At 39.3% G+C, this 16449-nt stretch overlaps 1 protein-coding gene across 1 annotated transcript in view; it reads left to right on the forward strand.

Annotated features, from left to right (window-relative positions):
* The first annotated feature begins 482 nt into the window (after positions 1–482).
* Positions 483–16449, forward strand: part of SLX4IP (SLX4 interacting protein) — a 184378-nt gene continuing 168411 nt past the window's right edge. The window contains 1 exon segment of the mRNA XM_068524602.1: positions 483–655. The gene's annotated coding sequence lies outside the window, so the exon portion shown is untranslated.

Below are 16449 nucleotides of genomic sequence, written 5' to 3' on the forward strand. Positions count from 1 at the left end.
GGGGTGGGATAGGGAGGGTGGGAGGGAGACGCAAGAGGGAGGAGATATGGGGATATATGTATGTGTATAGCTGATTCACTTTGTTATAAAGCAGAAACTAACACACCATTGTAAAGCAATTATGCTCCAATAAAGAGGTTTAAAAAAAAAAAAAGGAAGCACTCTGTACTACAGGAACACTGCGTTTTATTTTTCTCTCGATCACCCCTGCTGTCTAGCACAGTGGGTAACTGATTCTTCAAGGACCAATGATGTTCACTTCGTTCTCGGCCTCTACGTAGTCGTCCTTTGCCGCCATTTTTGTTTTGGGCTCTCGTTGAAAACCGCGAGATCCTGCTCAGAGGCCATTTTTCTTTTGGGCAGATTCCGCGCGCTTCCCGGGCCGCTCGCTTAGTATTTCGCCGCCATCTTCAATCCTGGTTGTGGCTTCAAATTCGCAGTGAAGCAGCTCAGGTCATCTTGTGTTTGGGCGGTGGCAGAGTTCCTCTACGTGCCGGGAGCCCGGGGAAGCGGGAAGTAAGCCGGAAACGGGAATTCCCAGGCTTCTAAAGGTTGGCTTGAGAGCCTGCCGCACAACCAGGTACTACTTCACCAGTTACTCTGGACAGTAACAAAACAAATAAAAGCCCGAACCCAAACCCTCTCACCATCATAGGTAAGAACTTGGAAATGCTGACAACCTGAGATATTCCTTCCCTTGAACTAAACTGTTTGCCCATCTCCTCCCCCACTCTGGTTTTTTCCTTTGATTAGTGAACCTTTTCTGAATCCTTCTCCCTCTGCTTCCACCTCTCTCCATGGTTTTAAACATAAGGGTAATTAAATAAATAAAATTTTTTAAAAAACAAAACAAAACATAAGGGTACGGGAAGCCTGGGCTTGACAGTGGAGGTGTTGGTTTGGAAAATTCTTTTTTTTTGGGGGGGGGGGGGTGGGACAAAATGGAGTACAGTGAGTGGGCCAGGTATTTGTATCAAACACCTATATGTACAGATAGATTCCCCTTTCCAGACATTTTTTGGGTTGTGACATAAATATAGATTGTGTTTGTATATACTTATTCATTCATTTATTCAGTACATTTGTTGAGTACCTAGTGTGCACTAGGCCATGACGATTCTGCGTAAATTAAAATAAAACCCCTTTATCTCATGGGGCTTACATTCTGTCACCTTGACAGCTACTGGGTCGGGGCAAGTAACAGTATTCTATGGTTCTTAGTCCTGCTACACTATACAAACAAGTAACAAGTATTCGCTTGCTCCTTCCTCTATTCCCCTCCTCCTTTTATTTTCCCCCGGACTAGGAATAAATCGTATTGACAGTTATTTCTTGGATCCTAGACATAACTACATTTGCAGGCCAAATGGCTAGTTTTACAGCCAATATTCAAGTTACTTAAGGCCTTGTTGCTCCAAGTGTGGTCTATCTATCACCTGGCAGCTTGTTAGAAACACAGTCTGACTCCATCCCCAGGCCCACTGAGTCAGAATCTTCCCTACGAAGTGCACCTTAAGTTCAGAGACCACTGATTCCTGCATGGACTGAAGACAAAGACTGTCTCTTTTCAACTTGTGCTTCTGAAACAATATATGGTCAGTTTATTCCATACTTTAAATGCAGTGGACATATGGCACGTTTTTTCTGTGCTTTTATCCATCAGCTTGATGTCAAGATGCCAATTTAGCATTCTAAAAAGTTGAGAATGTCAGTCCCGTGCATTGTTATGTAACTTTTGCTGTGATAATATCTCATGTACTTTGTGCATATTTTTAAGTTATTTAAAGTTGAACTCAAAATCCTACAGGTATTCAGTAGTTCAATATCAACTTGGAAAACTTTGCGCCATAGTTTACCAAAGCTGTTTTGGCACCTTGCTTTCATCTGTCTTTTTAAAATGAGAACTCTAAATCTAATATGTCTTGGGGTTTTTCAACTTTGGCTGCTCATGAAAATCATGTGGGGCGCTTTAAAAAAAGCCTCCAGGCCAGTATCAGTCAGAGGTTGTGATCCTGTGGATGGAATTCAGGAACTAGTAAGGTATTTGAGAAATAGCAAATGACTTTTACATTTTCCACGTTGCTGTATGTTCGGTTTTTCTCCCTTACAGATTTACTTAAAATAATTAGGAATTTGAAGACAGTGAAGAGAGTTGGACTGGGAATGTGGTAAACCAACTTCCTAGTTGGTTTGACCAACCGATCAACTTGCCATTTATTTTGTGTCTTAAGCAAGTTGTCTAGCTTTTCTGTCTCTCCTTCCTCCATCTATTAATTGGGAAAAGAAGAATGAAGGTCCTGTTGTGTTTTATTTAGTCTTGTGTATGCTACAAAATGTAGTGGATATTTATATTCTGTGAATGTGAGAAAGAAAAGTATTTTGCAAGTGCAATATTCATTGCTTCTGATTTTCCTATACTGTTTCTTATATTGTATATGCCAGTAAGCACAGTGGGTACAGAAACGAACTCTAGAGCCAGACTCTCTGGGTTCAAATCCTAGCTCCTCCAGCTACCAGCTGTGTGACCTTGAGCTGATTACTTAACCCTTCTGTGCCTCAGTTCCCTCATCTCTAAAATAGTGTTGGTATGAGGGTCAGATAAGTTAATGTAAGAAAAGTGCTTAAAATAGTGCCTGGCACATAGTCACAGCTATGTAAATATTAATTAGCTCTTGTTATATTTAAGTCTTTGGATTATTAAGGTTTTGTTCATGCATGCAGATCACTTAAGGGGAAAGTATTGTAGTTTCATGACTTTTCAGGACATATACCTGCTTGGAAAAGAGGGTGGTTTAAAGACAATATACCAAGCCAGGAAGATGTGTTTTGTTTTTTTTTTTTAATGGTCTTTTTCCCTTTTTCAAACAGCTTTATTGAGGTATGGTTGTCATACAGTAAATTGCACATGTTTAAAGTGTATAATTTGGTGTGTTTTACGTGTATACAGCCATGAAACCAACATGCCAGTCAAGATAATGAACATACCCATCACCCCCAAAAGTTTCCTCTTGCCCTTTTGTAATCCCTCCGGCCTCTTTCTTCCAGGCAACCACCTATCTGTTTTCTGTCACTCTAGATAAGTTTGCATTTCCTAGCACTTTATCTAAATGGAATCTTAGAGTATGTGCTATCTTGGGGGGTCGGGTAGTGTCTGGTTTCTTTGACTCGTCATAATTGAGAGCCATCTTTGTTGTTGCAGGTGTCAGTGGTTCATTCCTTTGTAATTGCTGAGTAGTATTCCATTGCATGGATAGACTAATTTGTTTGCACATTCGCCAATTGAAGGGCATTTGGGTGGTTTTTATTTTCATGGTGCTCATTTTCACATTGGAAAAAAGAAATCTAATCATTTGGTGGCCAAGCCTTCCATATACAGAGAAAGCAAGAGGTGCCAGTGGTAAAATGTGTTTGTTTGGGACTTTGTCTTTGCCATTGCAGAGTTTATGAATTCATGTTTTCTGAATGAAACATGTAATAGCTTCTTAAAGATGCAGAACACATGCATTGAGTTTTTAGTGGATTGCATCTCTTTTTTATTGAGATATAATTTATATATAACATTATATTAGTTTCAGGTGTACAACATAATCGTTGGATATATGTATATATAGTTGGACAACTTGGGCATCAGGGGTGCCGACCCTTTTGTGCTGTTGAAAATCTGCATATAACTTTACAGTGCACCCTCCCCTTCCCATATCTGAGGTTCCACATCCTTGGATTCAACCACCTGTGGATCTGTAATACCGTAGTATGTATTTATTGGGGAAAAAAATCCAAGTGAAGTGGACTCTCACAGTTCAAACCCATGTTGTTCAAGGGTCATCTGTATATAATACTATATATTATTATTAGTGGTCACCACACAGTACATTACATTCCCAGGACTTATTTATTTCATAACTGGAAGTTTATACCTTTTGACTCCATTCACCCATTTCACCACCCCTTACCCGCTAACAACCACCAGTATGTTCTCTGCATTTGAGTTTGGTGTTTTGTTTTGTTTTGTTTTAGATTTCACATATAAGTGATATCATATGGTGTTTGTCTTTCTCTGTCTTACTTATTACACTTAGCAGAATGCCCATTCATGTTGTCGCAAATGGCAGGGTTTCCTTCTTTTTTCATTACTGAATAATATTCCATTTGTGTGTGTGTGTGTGTGTGTGTGTGTGTGTGTGTGTGTGTGTGCACACACCACATTTTCTTTACCCATTCATCTATCATGGACACTTAGGATGTTTCCTTGTCTTGGTTATTGTAATTAATGCTGCAGTGAACATGGAGGTGCAGATACCTTTTCAAGTTAGTGTTTTCCTTTTCTTCAGATAAATACCCAGAAGTGGAATTGCCAGATCATATGATAGTTGTACTTTTAATTTTTTGAGGAACCTCCATACTGTTTTCCACAATGGCTGCACCAGTTTACATTCCCATCTACAGTGCATGAGGGCTCCCTCTTCTCCACATCCTCACCAACACTTACTTGTTGTCTTTTTGATGATAGCCATTCTGACAAGTGTGAGATGACATCTCACTGTGGTTTTGATTTTCGTTTCTCTGATGATTAGTGATTAGTCCATTTCATACATAAGGAAACCTGAGATTTAGAGGTGCTGAGTACGCTATCTGAAGTCACATGAAAAGGTAGGCTTTGAATGCATGTCTGTTTTACTAGAACCTGAGACCATGACTGCCTCATGGATCAGTGCCTATGTCTGTTTCTGACAAAGTATTAAATAAAAATTAGATGTTGTTTATTAGCGAAGCATCCCACACAGGGCCAGGTGGGGATTTTCTGTGGGCCCAGCAGGAATGGGAGGCCCAGATCTTGGGTCAACTGACCAGGTTAAGGATATAGAGTGACTAAAAGGTACGACTGTTCTGTGGACTTAATCTTGCTGGGAGATTTCCATATTTGACCTACATTTAAAGAAAAGGAAAAGAAAAAAAAAACACCTAATTTTTTTGGTCGCTTGTATTGCCCTCCTTTTATTGTTGGCATTTCCCTGTTTGTTTTTTTTGTTTTTATTTTTGACCCCATTTTGGCATTCAAAGTTACCATATGAATAATAGGAAAAGCTGATTCTTTTTTTTTTTTTTTTTTTTTACACTGCAGTTACCTTTTCAAATTTTATCTAAGTTGTTGCCAGCAAGATCTTTGCTCATTTGTCATTTTTCCTTGGTATTTTGTTAAAGTTTGTGATTCCTTCCTTGATACTGTCCTTTTGCATGTGTGTGATAAAATTAGATTGGGGGAGTAGGGGCAGCAGGTTATGAAATGATTTCTCATTCTTGAATTCCAGTTTTTCCTTCAGAAGTTCTAGGGCCTTTGTTGTTTCTGCTCCCATAGGTAATGAAAGTTTTTTAAGACGATAGAAGGAAGTACAATTTTCTTGATAAAAATTGAAATCTGAAGATTAGAAGCCTAAAGTTAATTTCTGATCTTTTTAATCTGGAGTAGTTGCTTTGGCTTGTGACACAGACCAGCAATGCTAGAAGAAAGACAAATGTGAATTTCAGAGTGCCTTGGATTTTCCCACAGAATAATCTAGAAGGTCACTGACTTTCTTTATTAGAGTTTATCTCTGCTTTGTATTTAAGTGACAGGACAATCATGTGATATTGTTTAATCTACTTCCATTCCCTCCCAAAATTAATTTTCTTAAGGATTTTAGGATCTTTCCCTCTCCAGTAAAGACACACATGCACACTTACTTTTGGTGGCGTCAGACACTATCAAAGTCTCCTCTTTGTGAAAGATTGCCTGTTTTCAGGTCAGAGAAAGTGGGCTCAAGAATGCAGGATATAGGATGAGATGTTATTTGTAAGACTTATATAGTTCAACTTCTCAGTATGCTTATGTAAATTACATGCTTTTAGATATTTGGAAACTTGATCTTTTTGGAGATTGTCCTGAACGTCTTAAAAACAGGGTATAAAATAAAAATTCCACTGAATGTAGACTCAAATTGGCAGCTCTGATAGGAAGGCTTTTTAACATTTATGCTTTAAACCCCAGGCACTGAGCTTGCTGTTCCCTCGTGAAAGTAACTCTAAGAGCCTAGGAAAGTAATTTTTTAAGGTGCGTGTTTGCTTTCTAAATGTGTGTGTGCACATCTATCTTTTAATGATCAGAGAACAAGTCCAGAAAAACCTGAAGATGTTTCCAGGGTAAAACTTAATTAATACAGAGGCTAATAATATCTTTTCCATTCAAATGAATGTTAGAATGTCAGTATTTTAAAGACAAAAACAAAAAGCATTGAAAACCTCACATTTATGGCCTTCAACCATTTGTCTGTTGCCCATTATATTCAATGTAAAACGCTTCCATCTTCTGTTTACGTTTATATGCATATCAGGTCTCTCAACTTTGGCTGCATGGTATGTGTAACTTAAGTGTTATTTATGTTTTGAAATAGGACCAGAGTGCTTTGACCTCCTTTTTAGAGGGCTTACTGTGGAATTTGGGATTTGGAGACAGTAAAGATGCATCAGATTAATAGGTATAAATCTAAAAAAATAATAACACAGTCCATAGCCACTGATTTAAGTAACGTCAACAGACTCAAGTTAGCAGACTTGATGGATACCTGTGCTGTGCTCCAGGTATCAGAGAGAATGAGGATGGATCCTGTCCTCAGGAAGCTTATGGTCAGACTGAGGAGAGAGAGAGGCTGAGGACCAGACTTAGGTGTGAGAGGAGAGGGGGTGTAAGAACACTGCATGTTCAATGGCACGTGCCGGCATTGGCCGTGTGGAGGCCTTGAAGCTGTGAAGGTGCCTGAGCTGAGAGGTGGAGATGTGGGCAGGTGTGGTGCTATGGGAGACCTCGGTGAAGAGCTTTGAAGAGGGGACACCTGCTCAGATACCTCTAGTGATGGGTCAGGGGATGGAGAGCTGCAAGAATGGAGACAGGAGGTACTTGAAGAGGCTCTGGTTGCGGGGGACCTTCAGGATAACCAGCTCTTTGGGATCTGGGACTTCCTGGCATCAGCAAGTCATGATTTTTTTCTTCCTGTGGGAGGCAGACGGGACCATCTGTGACTGTCATCTGTGCTGTCCCAGATGACAGGCACTGAGAGAAGAGAGCAGTGTGTGCTGTCCCCAGATTCCCTGGCAAGTGGTCTTTCTGTATTTAGACTTCAGCTTTCTCAGGTTTTATAAAAGGATAGTGAAGGACATGGCCCTCACCTCCCCAGTGTGGTTGTGAAGGCAGAAATAATATAAGGGATCAGGAGACTCCCACCTCCACCCCCACTGCCTTGCCAGACCTGTGGAGACTTGGCTGGGAGACAGGGGAGCCTAGCTCTGGGCATCTCCTTTGCCCATTTTTCTATTGGATTGTTTTATTTTGACTACTCATCCTTTGCTTGTTATACGTCTTGCAAATATCTTCTAGTTTGTGACTCTACCACATACCCCACCCCCATTTCTTTACGACGTGTTTTTTTAAAAAAAATAAATTGATTGATTTATGGCTGTGTTGGGTCTTCGTTGCTGCACGTGGGCTTTCCCTAGTTGTGGTGAGCAGGGGCTATTCTTTGTTGTGGTGTGTGGACTTCTCATTGTGGTGGCTTCTCTTGTTGCAGAGCATGTCCTCTGCATCCTCATCAACATTTGGTGTTATCCCTATTTTTTTTTAGCCATTCTGGTAAGTATGTAGTGATGTGTCATTGAGGTTTATTTTGTATTTCCCTGTTGGCTAATGATATTGAATATCTTTTTTTAATTGAAATATAGTTGGTGTACAATGTTATGTTAGTTTCAGGTGTACTACATAATTGTTTGACATTTGCATACAGTATGAAATGATTTGAGTATCTTTTCACATGCTTATTTATTATCTGTTTCTCCTCTTTGGTGAGGTACCTGTTCATGTTTTTTGCCCACTTTTTGACTGGATTGTTTTATATTTTACCATTGAGTTTTGAGAGTTCTTTATATGTTCTAGTTTATAAGTCATTGACTGGATGTGTGGATCACAAATATTTTATTCCAGTCTGTAGAGAAGTTTTAATATTAATATGGTCAAATCTACTATTCTTTTTCTTTATGGATTGTACTTTTTGTGTCTAGTTTAAGAACTCCTTCCTTTCTCTGAGTTCATGAAAACATTTTCTAAAAGATTCAAATTTTATTTCAAGTGCAAATTTTATTTATTTTATTTTTTAAATTTTTACTGGAGTATGGTTGCTTTATACATTTGAGTTTTTAGCTCATCTGTAATTGATTTTTATGGTATTAATTGTTCTTTAAACATTTGGTAAAATACATCTGGGCCTGTGTGATGTATCAGTCCAGTTTTATTTTTTTCCAAATGGAGAAACAGTTGTTGGACCACAGTTTATTGAATGAATAGTCTCTTTATTTCCCACTGATCTGCAGTGCTTCTCCCATCATTCATTTGCATGAACCTGTGGGGTTTTTTCTGTCTGTGAAGTCTGTTCCTTCGGCCTGTTTGTTTACCCCTTTGCCAGCACATTATTTGATTTACTATAGCATGGTGGTAGTTTTGCTAGAACTGGTAATACAAACTCCCTCCTTTGTTTTCCTGTCTTTTTTTTTTTTCTCTCTCTCTCATGTATCTTAGTTCTTTTTGCTCTTCCTCAGATTCCCTGTTCAAGATTGTGGCTGGGATTGCATTAAGTTCGAAGATCAATGTGGCAGGGTCTGGCACATGCCTTACTAAGTTCATTCCTAGGTATTTTATATTTGTGGAATGCTAGTTTAAATGATATTTTCAGAAATCTACGTTTTCTGCTTGTTTCAAAGAAATTGCTTTTAAGATTCATCAGTAAGCACGTTTGCTACATTTTTTTGTAGATGCTCTTTTCACATTAAGAAATTTCTATTCTTAGATTTCTGATGTTTTTCTTTATTTTTTTCTATTTTCATTACAATGATCATGTGCTTTTACTCTACTTCAGTTTTTAAGTATGGTAATTTTTCTAGTATTAAACCAACCTTGCACTCCTCGGAGAAACCTCACTTGGTTCTGGAGTATTTTTTATATGTTGCTTGCTTCAGATTGCTTCTGTTTGTTTAGGATTCTCGCTTCTCTGTTCAGGTATAGCATTGGCTGTGATTTCCCTTCCTTAATCTGCCCTTGTCTGGTTTCGCTCTCAGGGCTTCATAAAATGAGTTGTGTGATGGGAGGGGGCTCCCTCTCACTCTCTTCTCTGGAATCATTTGTACATTGGCATTATTTGTTCCTGGAACAGCTGTTGGATTTTGGATCACAGAGGTTTAGAAATGGAAGAGACCGTAGCGGTCAGCCTGTCCAACAGCATTGTTCTACTGAGGCAGAAAGAATTAAATGCTGAGGCTCAAGTCCAGAAGGCATGGTCCACTGTAGAAAACCTAATCCTGAAGTAAAGGTAACAGCCGTTTTATTACCTAAGACAGAGGGCTCGAAGCCTTCACATCAAAGTCCACGCAAGTCCATGGAGAGACTTGGAAAATGTCCCACCACCCTGACAAACTGGTCCCCAAGGTTTCTGGGGTCACTGGATTAAGTTGAAGAACCCAGAGGGGAAAGGGAGCCTTGGGAGGCATGCCCTCTGACAGCTCATGGAAAGCCGTGGCAAACAGGCAGAGGCCTCCCTGGCTCCACCGTGAGCAGCTCTGTGTAGGCACGGCTCAGCCGGGCATTAACATATATATCGCCCATTGTGACGACAGGTGATAATTTTCATCTGGAATATCAAAGGAATATTCACTATGTGGTATTTTTTATGAAAGTCGGGAAAGATTCAGTATATTTTTTGGAAAATTTCCCTAAAAACAGCCAAAATAAAATAGTCTCAGTTCCTGTTATCTGGAATATTTCTTCATCCAACAGACTTTCTTGAGCACCTTCTATTGTTAAGCAGTGTCCTGAGGGCCGGTCACCTTTGATAACTTGCTCCTTCCCGGATGGGTAAGCGTGCTTTTACTATATTTGGAAATTAGCAAATTGGTTTGGTTCATTTCAGATTTCAGTTCGCCATGTAGTTCATTTCCAGCACCTGTGCCCAATGCTGTAATGAAGCCAAGGAAGTGTGCCTTCTTTATCTAATATGACTTTAGCAAGTATGCAGGCTCAAGGTCTATGCAACTGCTGTCCAGATGGGCTTTATCTCGGTAGGCTTTATTTTTTGTTTATGAAGAAGTGTGCCATGTCACATAGCATAATGGCGAATTAAATGAATTCCAACCATTTACCTTAGCTGTGGAGCCCCTCCCTCCCTCTTTTCCTTCCTCCCCCCGCCCAGCCTTTCTGTCTCTGTCTTTTCCTCTCTTTCTTTCTTTGATTAGCAGGAGAGACCCACCACTCCTGTAGCTTTATTCGAAGTCATGCTCTATGTAAGGAACTTGTGACTTGGCCAGGGGCTCTGGGAGGGAGGGTACACCTACCTTGACAGCCCAATTAGCGTTTGACCTTAGCAGTTCTACAGGGGACAGATGGTGCTGGTTTGCCCTCAGAGAGCTGACCCGACTCTTCTCCTGCCCTTGGCCTTCAGCTGTGAGACCCTGGCCTGGTCCCCCAAGTTCTCGTTAGGGGAATAGATGTCAAGCCTGGGAATAGATGGTCTGTAGGGTGTCTTTTAGTCATAAAACTGTTACTTTTTTGAGACTGCAAACACTGTAGGAACAAGTGAAAAAATTTTACATTGAGAGGCAGAATGCCACATGGTATTAAAAATCGGTTAAAAGTATGCAAAATGTATTTTACAGTTCCTTTTTTTCATGCAGCCTATTTTACACTAGAGACCATTTTATTTCATCTAAAAATACGCTATTTAGTTCTAGATTCTTACAGATCATATTTTTGAGACTGGGCTTTGATGATACTTTTTGAAGAATCCAGTTCTTAAAAACAAAATGCAGGGACTTCCCTGCAGTGGTTAAGAATCCGCCTGCCAATGCAAGGGACACGGGTTCGTGCCCCGGTCCAGGAGGATCCCACATGCCACGGAGCAACTAAGCCTGTGCGCCACAACTACTGAGCCCACGCTCTAGAGCCCGCAAGCCACAACTACTGAGCCCCTGTGCCACAACTACTGAAGCCCGCGTGCCTAGAGCCCGTGCTCCGCAACAAGAGAAGCCACTGCAATGAGAAGCCCGTGCACCGCAATGAAGAGTAGCCCCCACTCGCCGCGACTAGAGAAAGCCCGCGCGCAGCAACGAAGACCCAATGCAGCCAAAAATAAAATAAATAAATTTATAAAAACAAAATAAAACGAAATGCAGCTGCTCTTGCTTTACTGATTAAAGAAAAAAAATGAGCATTTTAAAAGAGTCAACTGGAACCTTATTGTGAGTTGAAAATATAACCTTCACTGTAACATGGCTCATAATCTATCTAACAGCAGATATGGTCTTAAAGCCTCACCACAGCCTTCCGTGTGGTCCGCCTGTCCTTCGGGAAAGGAAGGACATATGAGAAGACCAGTGTATAATTAAAAATAATTAGATCACACATGCTTCAGCTTTGGTTGGGTACTTGCTGGAAAACTCTCTCCCCTGTTTTTCTATCTACCTGAACCACTTAGTACCCTCTAAGTATCCCCAGAGAGGGACTCCCTAAATTCTTAGCAGAGTTATTCAAGCCTGATTTAATATATTTAAGGGGACCTACTGTTTATCAGGCTCAAATAATATAATTTTTAAGATCTAGCTAAAGTTTTCAGAACAACCTTTATGAATGTTGTTTTCAAGTACACGTTCTTGACTTTCTAGAAACTTGTTTATTCCATTTACACCTCTGTCTAAATGGGCTTGCTAAGATGAACATCATTAAAAAATGTTCTAAATCATGTGCATTACATTGTTCAGAGAATAGAGATGAATAAATTAAAATTAAATTAAAATGATTTAGAGTTTGGATAAAGATATTTTTGTCTATTAGAAAAATTGGATCAAAGGTTATCAAATTTCTTAAAAAAATCGTCCTTGACTAAGTAATAATAACTGTTAACACTCATCCAGGGCCTACTTTTTATAAATGATGATACTGAGGGTTTTCACATGCTTAGTCCTTTCAATAATTTTGAGTTAGGTATTACTGTCCCTGTTTTATAAATAAGAAATCTGGGGTTCAGAAATAAGTGCTTTTCTTTTTTTTCTTTTCCATTATGGTTTATTACAGGATATATAATATAGTTCTCTGTGCTATACAGTAAGATCTTGTTGTTTCTCCATTCTGTGTATACCAGTTTGCATCTGCTAATCCCAAACTCCCAACCCATCCCTCCTCCACTCTCTCTCCTGCTTGGCAACCACAGGTCTGTTCTTTATGTCTGTGAGTCTGTTTCTGTTTTGTAGATAAGTTCATTTGTGTCATATTTTAGATTCCATATATAAGTGATATATATACCACATCTTCTTTATTCATTCATCTGTCAATGGACATTTAGGTTGCTTCCATGTCTTGGCTATAGTAAATAGTGCTGCTGTGAACATAGAGGTGCATGTATCTTTTTGAATTATAGTCCAGATATATACCCAGAAGTGGGATTGCTGGATCATATGGTAGTTCTATTTTTAAATTTTTGAGGAACCTCCATACTGTTTTCCATAGTGGCTGCACTGATTTGCATTCCCACCAGCAGTGTAGGAGGGTTCCCTTCTTTCCACACCCTCTCCAGCATTTGTTATTTGTAGACTTTTTAATAATGACGATTCTGACTGGTGTGAGGTGGTACCTCATTGTAGTTTTGATTTGCATTTCTCTAATAATTAATGATGTTGAGCATCTTTTCCGGTGCCTATTGGCCATATGTATGTCTTTGGAGAAATGTCTATTTAGGTCTTCTGCCCATTTTTTGTTTGGGTTGTTTGTTTTTTTGATATTGAGCTGCATGAGCTGTTTGTATAATAAGTGCTTTTCTTATAATAAAACCAAAATCCCTTAAACTGCACTGTCCATTACGGTTGCCACTAACTGCAAGTGACTGTTGAGCACTTGGCACGTGGCCAGTCCAAATTGAGGTGCTAGAATCATAAAATACATACCCGACTTGAAAACTTAGGTAAAACACCAAGAGTGTAAATATTTTTATATTGATTGCATGCTGAAATGATAACATGATGGATTTATTGGGTTAAATAAGACATATTAGTAAAATTAATTTCACCTGTTTCTGTTTACCTTTTTATTAGATGCAGCTACTAGGAATTTTAAAATTACATCTGTGCTTTGCATTGTATTTCTGTTGGACCGTGCTGCTCTAAAAGTATCCATACGCGTGATCTAAATGGCAGATAGTTCCATGCACGAGGCTTGTGAGTTACGGCATCCTTCCCACCCTATTCCTTCCTCCACAGCAGCTCTCTCCAGCTTGCTCTTCAGGTTGGAGCAGAGTTTAGCACTTAAGAATTGGGTCCTTATCAATGGAGAAGAGACTTGTGGTTGCCAAGGGGAGGGGGGAGGTGGAGAAGGGATGGAGGGGGAATTTGGGGTTAGCATATGCAAACTATTACATATAGAATGGATAAATAAGAAGGTCCTACTGTATAGCACAGGGAACTATGTTCAATACCCTGTGATAAACCATAATGGAAAAGGATATGAAAAAGAATGTATATATATGTATAACTGAATCACTTTGCTGTCCTGCAGAAATTAACACAACATTGTAAATCAACTACAATAAAAAAAAAAAAAGAATTGGGTCCTTATCACTAAATTTCTTGCTATATCTCTGCTTTTTTATTACTGTTGTGGTTGTGTAGGTTGTTGTTGTTATTATTGGTTTTAGGCTTTGCTTCCAAAACATTCAATTAGCATTAAAGGGAGCTCCCTTTAACCCCTGTGTCCCTACTACATATATACACACACATTTACCATCCTCTTGATATTGTTGAAAACACGATATTGTTTAGGTCAAGATTTAGTGTTTGTTATCATGACTATAAATGCTGAGCTATGAAATACTCTAGTTTTTATTTTCTGCATAATTTTTGTTTATCCTGGAATCAGTAATTGCCTTGTATTATTCAGTTGCTTAGCTTTCCGTGCAGCTGTCCTAATTCAATCTCATATTCTGCACTGGTTGTTTAAAATTCATCTGCATGCGTGCAGACGCTTCCTGAAGAGGCCTCTCCTGGAACCTCACAACCGGCTCTGTCCTGGACTGATGGTTCTCTGCTTGTGTAGCCCATGAGTCTCATGCAGGGATCTGCTTTCACCAGACCCTGGGGTTTCCTCTGCCTTTTGCCTATCTCAGCCTTCCTTTTTCCTGTATCTTCCCCTTTTTTGGGTCAATTTCCTCCTTTTGGTGAAGCACATCTTTAGTAGCTTCCTGAGAAAGAATGCACAGGACATACATTTTTTAAGACCTTGCATGCCTAAAAATGCTTTTACCCCCGCCTCGTGTTTAAATGCAGTTGGGGTTTGAAAATAATTTTCTTCAGGTTTTTGAGGCTACTTTTCCATTGCCTTTTAGATTCCAGAGTTGTTTTGGGTAATTTGGAGCCAGATATTCTCTTACCACCACCCCCTTCCCCAAACTCACCCTCCCACAGATTTTTCAAGATTCTTTTTGTCATCAGTGCCTGAAATTTTACTGTGATATACACCCTTATATGGGTCTGCTTCTATCCTGATTTTTACCTGTTGGTTCTCCTATACTGGTCCTTTAATTTTTAATTTATTCTCTCTTATTTTTCATCTTCTTTATTTTTGCTGAAGTTTCTGGATGACTTACTCAATATGATCCTCTGGACCTTCTATTAAGTTTTTTTTATTTCAGCTATCATAGCTTTAATTTGTTGTTTTCTACAAGTTCCCTTCTTTAAAAAAATTATTTATTGCTTTATAGATGTAGTGTCTCCTATCCCACTGATATTAGTGATAGTTTCTTTAAAAATATTTCTTTCTCCTTGCATAGTCTAGGTTTCAGCCAAGTAGTTTTTTTCTGTTTGTTTTGTTTCCTTTCATGATAGAGTCTTTCCTTACATGCTAGGTGATTCCTGGTTGCTTAAGTGTATTTGAGAGTGGGACACTAAAGAGATGGGAGTTAGTTCTGCACACAGATGTGGGGCTTGTAGATGTGGCCTTCACTTTAGAGCCATCTGTCTTGGCTGTTTGCTTGGGGAACCCCTGATGTCAGTACTTTTAGATCCAGTTCCCTGAATGAGGAGGTTTCAGTCTCCTATTTGGAGACTAAGGCAGGATAGAGGGGTGTGTTAGTCAAGCTTCTCCAGAGAAACAGAAACGATAGAAGATACAAACACACACACATGTATATGTATATATATATATATATGTGTATTTATGAAAAGAGTTGGCTCATGAGATTTTGGAGGCCTTGAAGTCCCATGATACACTGTTTGCAAGCTGGAGACCCAGAAAAACCAGTGGTGTGATTCAGTCCAAGTCCAGGAGTGCCAGTGTCCAAGGGCAGGAAAGAAGATGGATGTCCCAAATCAGAGAGATCTTGGATTCACTCTTCCTCCACCTTTTTGTTCTGTTTGGGCCCTCAGTGGATTGAATCACGCTCACCCACATTGGGGAGGACCATCTGCTTTACTCAGTTCACGAATTCAAATGCTAATCTCTTCCAGAAGCATCCTCACAAACACACCTGAAACAATGTTTACTAGTTATCTGGGCATCCCTTAGCCCAGACAAGTCGACACATAAAATTAACCATCACAAGGGGCATGTGGGCTGCCCCTTAATTTCTTTTTTTTCAGTAGGATAACCCCCACTTTATGCTGTGCCTGGTGTTTTCCAGACCAGAGATCCTCTGTTTTACCCTCTCCAGAACATAGTTCTCTAGGCTCTGCAAGGTGGGAGAGGGCAGTTGCCTGGCGGAGCTCAGTAAAAGGGAGTATAAGAACTTGATTCCTTTTTATTGCCAAATAGTATTCCATTGTATGTATATATCACATTTTGTTACATATATAGTGATACAAGCTTACCTCAGGAAACAAGAAAAATCTCAAATATCACATTTTGTTTACCCATTCATCATTTGATGGACATTTGGGTTGTCTCCACTTTTTTGGTTATTATGTATAATGCTGCTATGAAGATTCCTGTATAAATGTTTGTGTGAACATATGTTTTCATTTTCCTTGGGTACATACCTAGGAGTGGAAATGCTGAATCATATGGCAACTCTATGTTTACCTTTTTGAAGAGCTGCCAAGCTGTTTTCCAAAATGGCTGCAACATTTTATATTCTCACCAACCATGTATGAGAGTTCTCATCTATCCATATCTTTGTCAACACTTGTTATTGTTTGTCTTTTGTATTTTGCTATCCTAGTGGGTGTAAAGTGGTATATCATTGTGGTTTTGATTTGTATTTCCTTGATGACTAGTAATTTTGAGCATCTCTTCATGTGCTTATTAGCCATTTGTATGTCTTCTTTGGAGAAATGTCTATTCAAATCCTTTGTTCATTTTTAAATTGGGTTATTCATCTTTTTATTGCTGTTTTAAAGTGT

This window comes from Eschrichtius robustus, chromosome 16 (assembly GCF_028021215.1).
Source record: "Eschrichtius robustus isolate mEscRob2 chromosome 16, mEscRob2.pri, whole genome shotgun sequence".
In the NCBI taxonomy this organism is placed as follows: Eukaryota; Metazoa; Chordata; class Mammalia; order Artiodactyla; family Eschrichtiidae; genus Eschrichtius; species Eschrichtius robustus.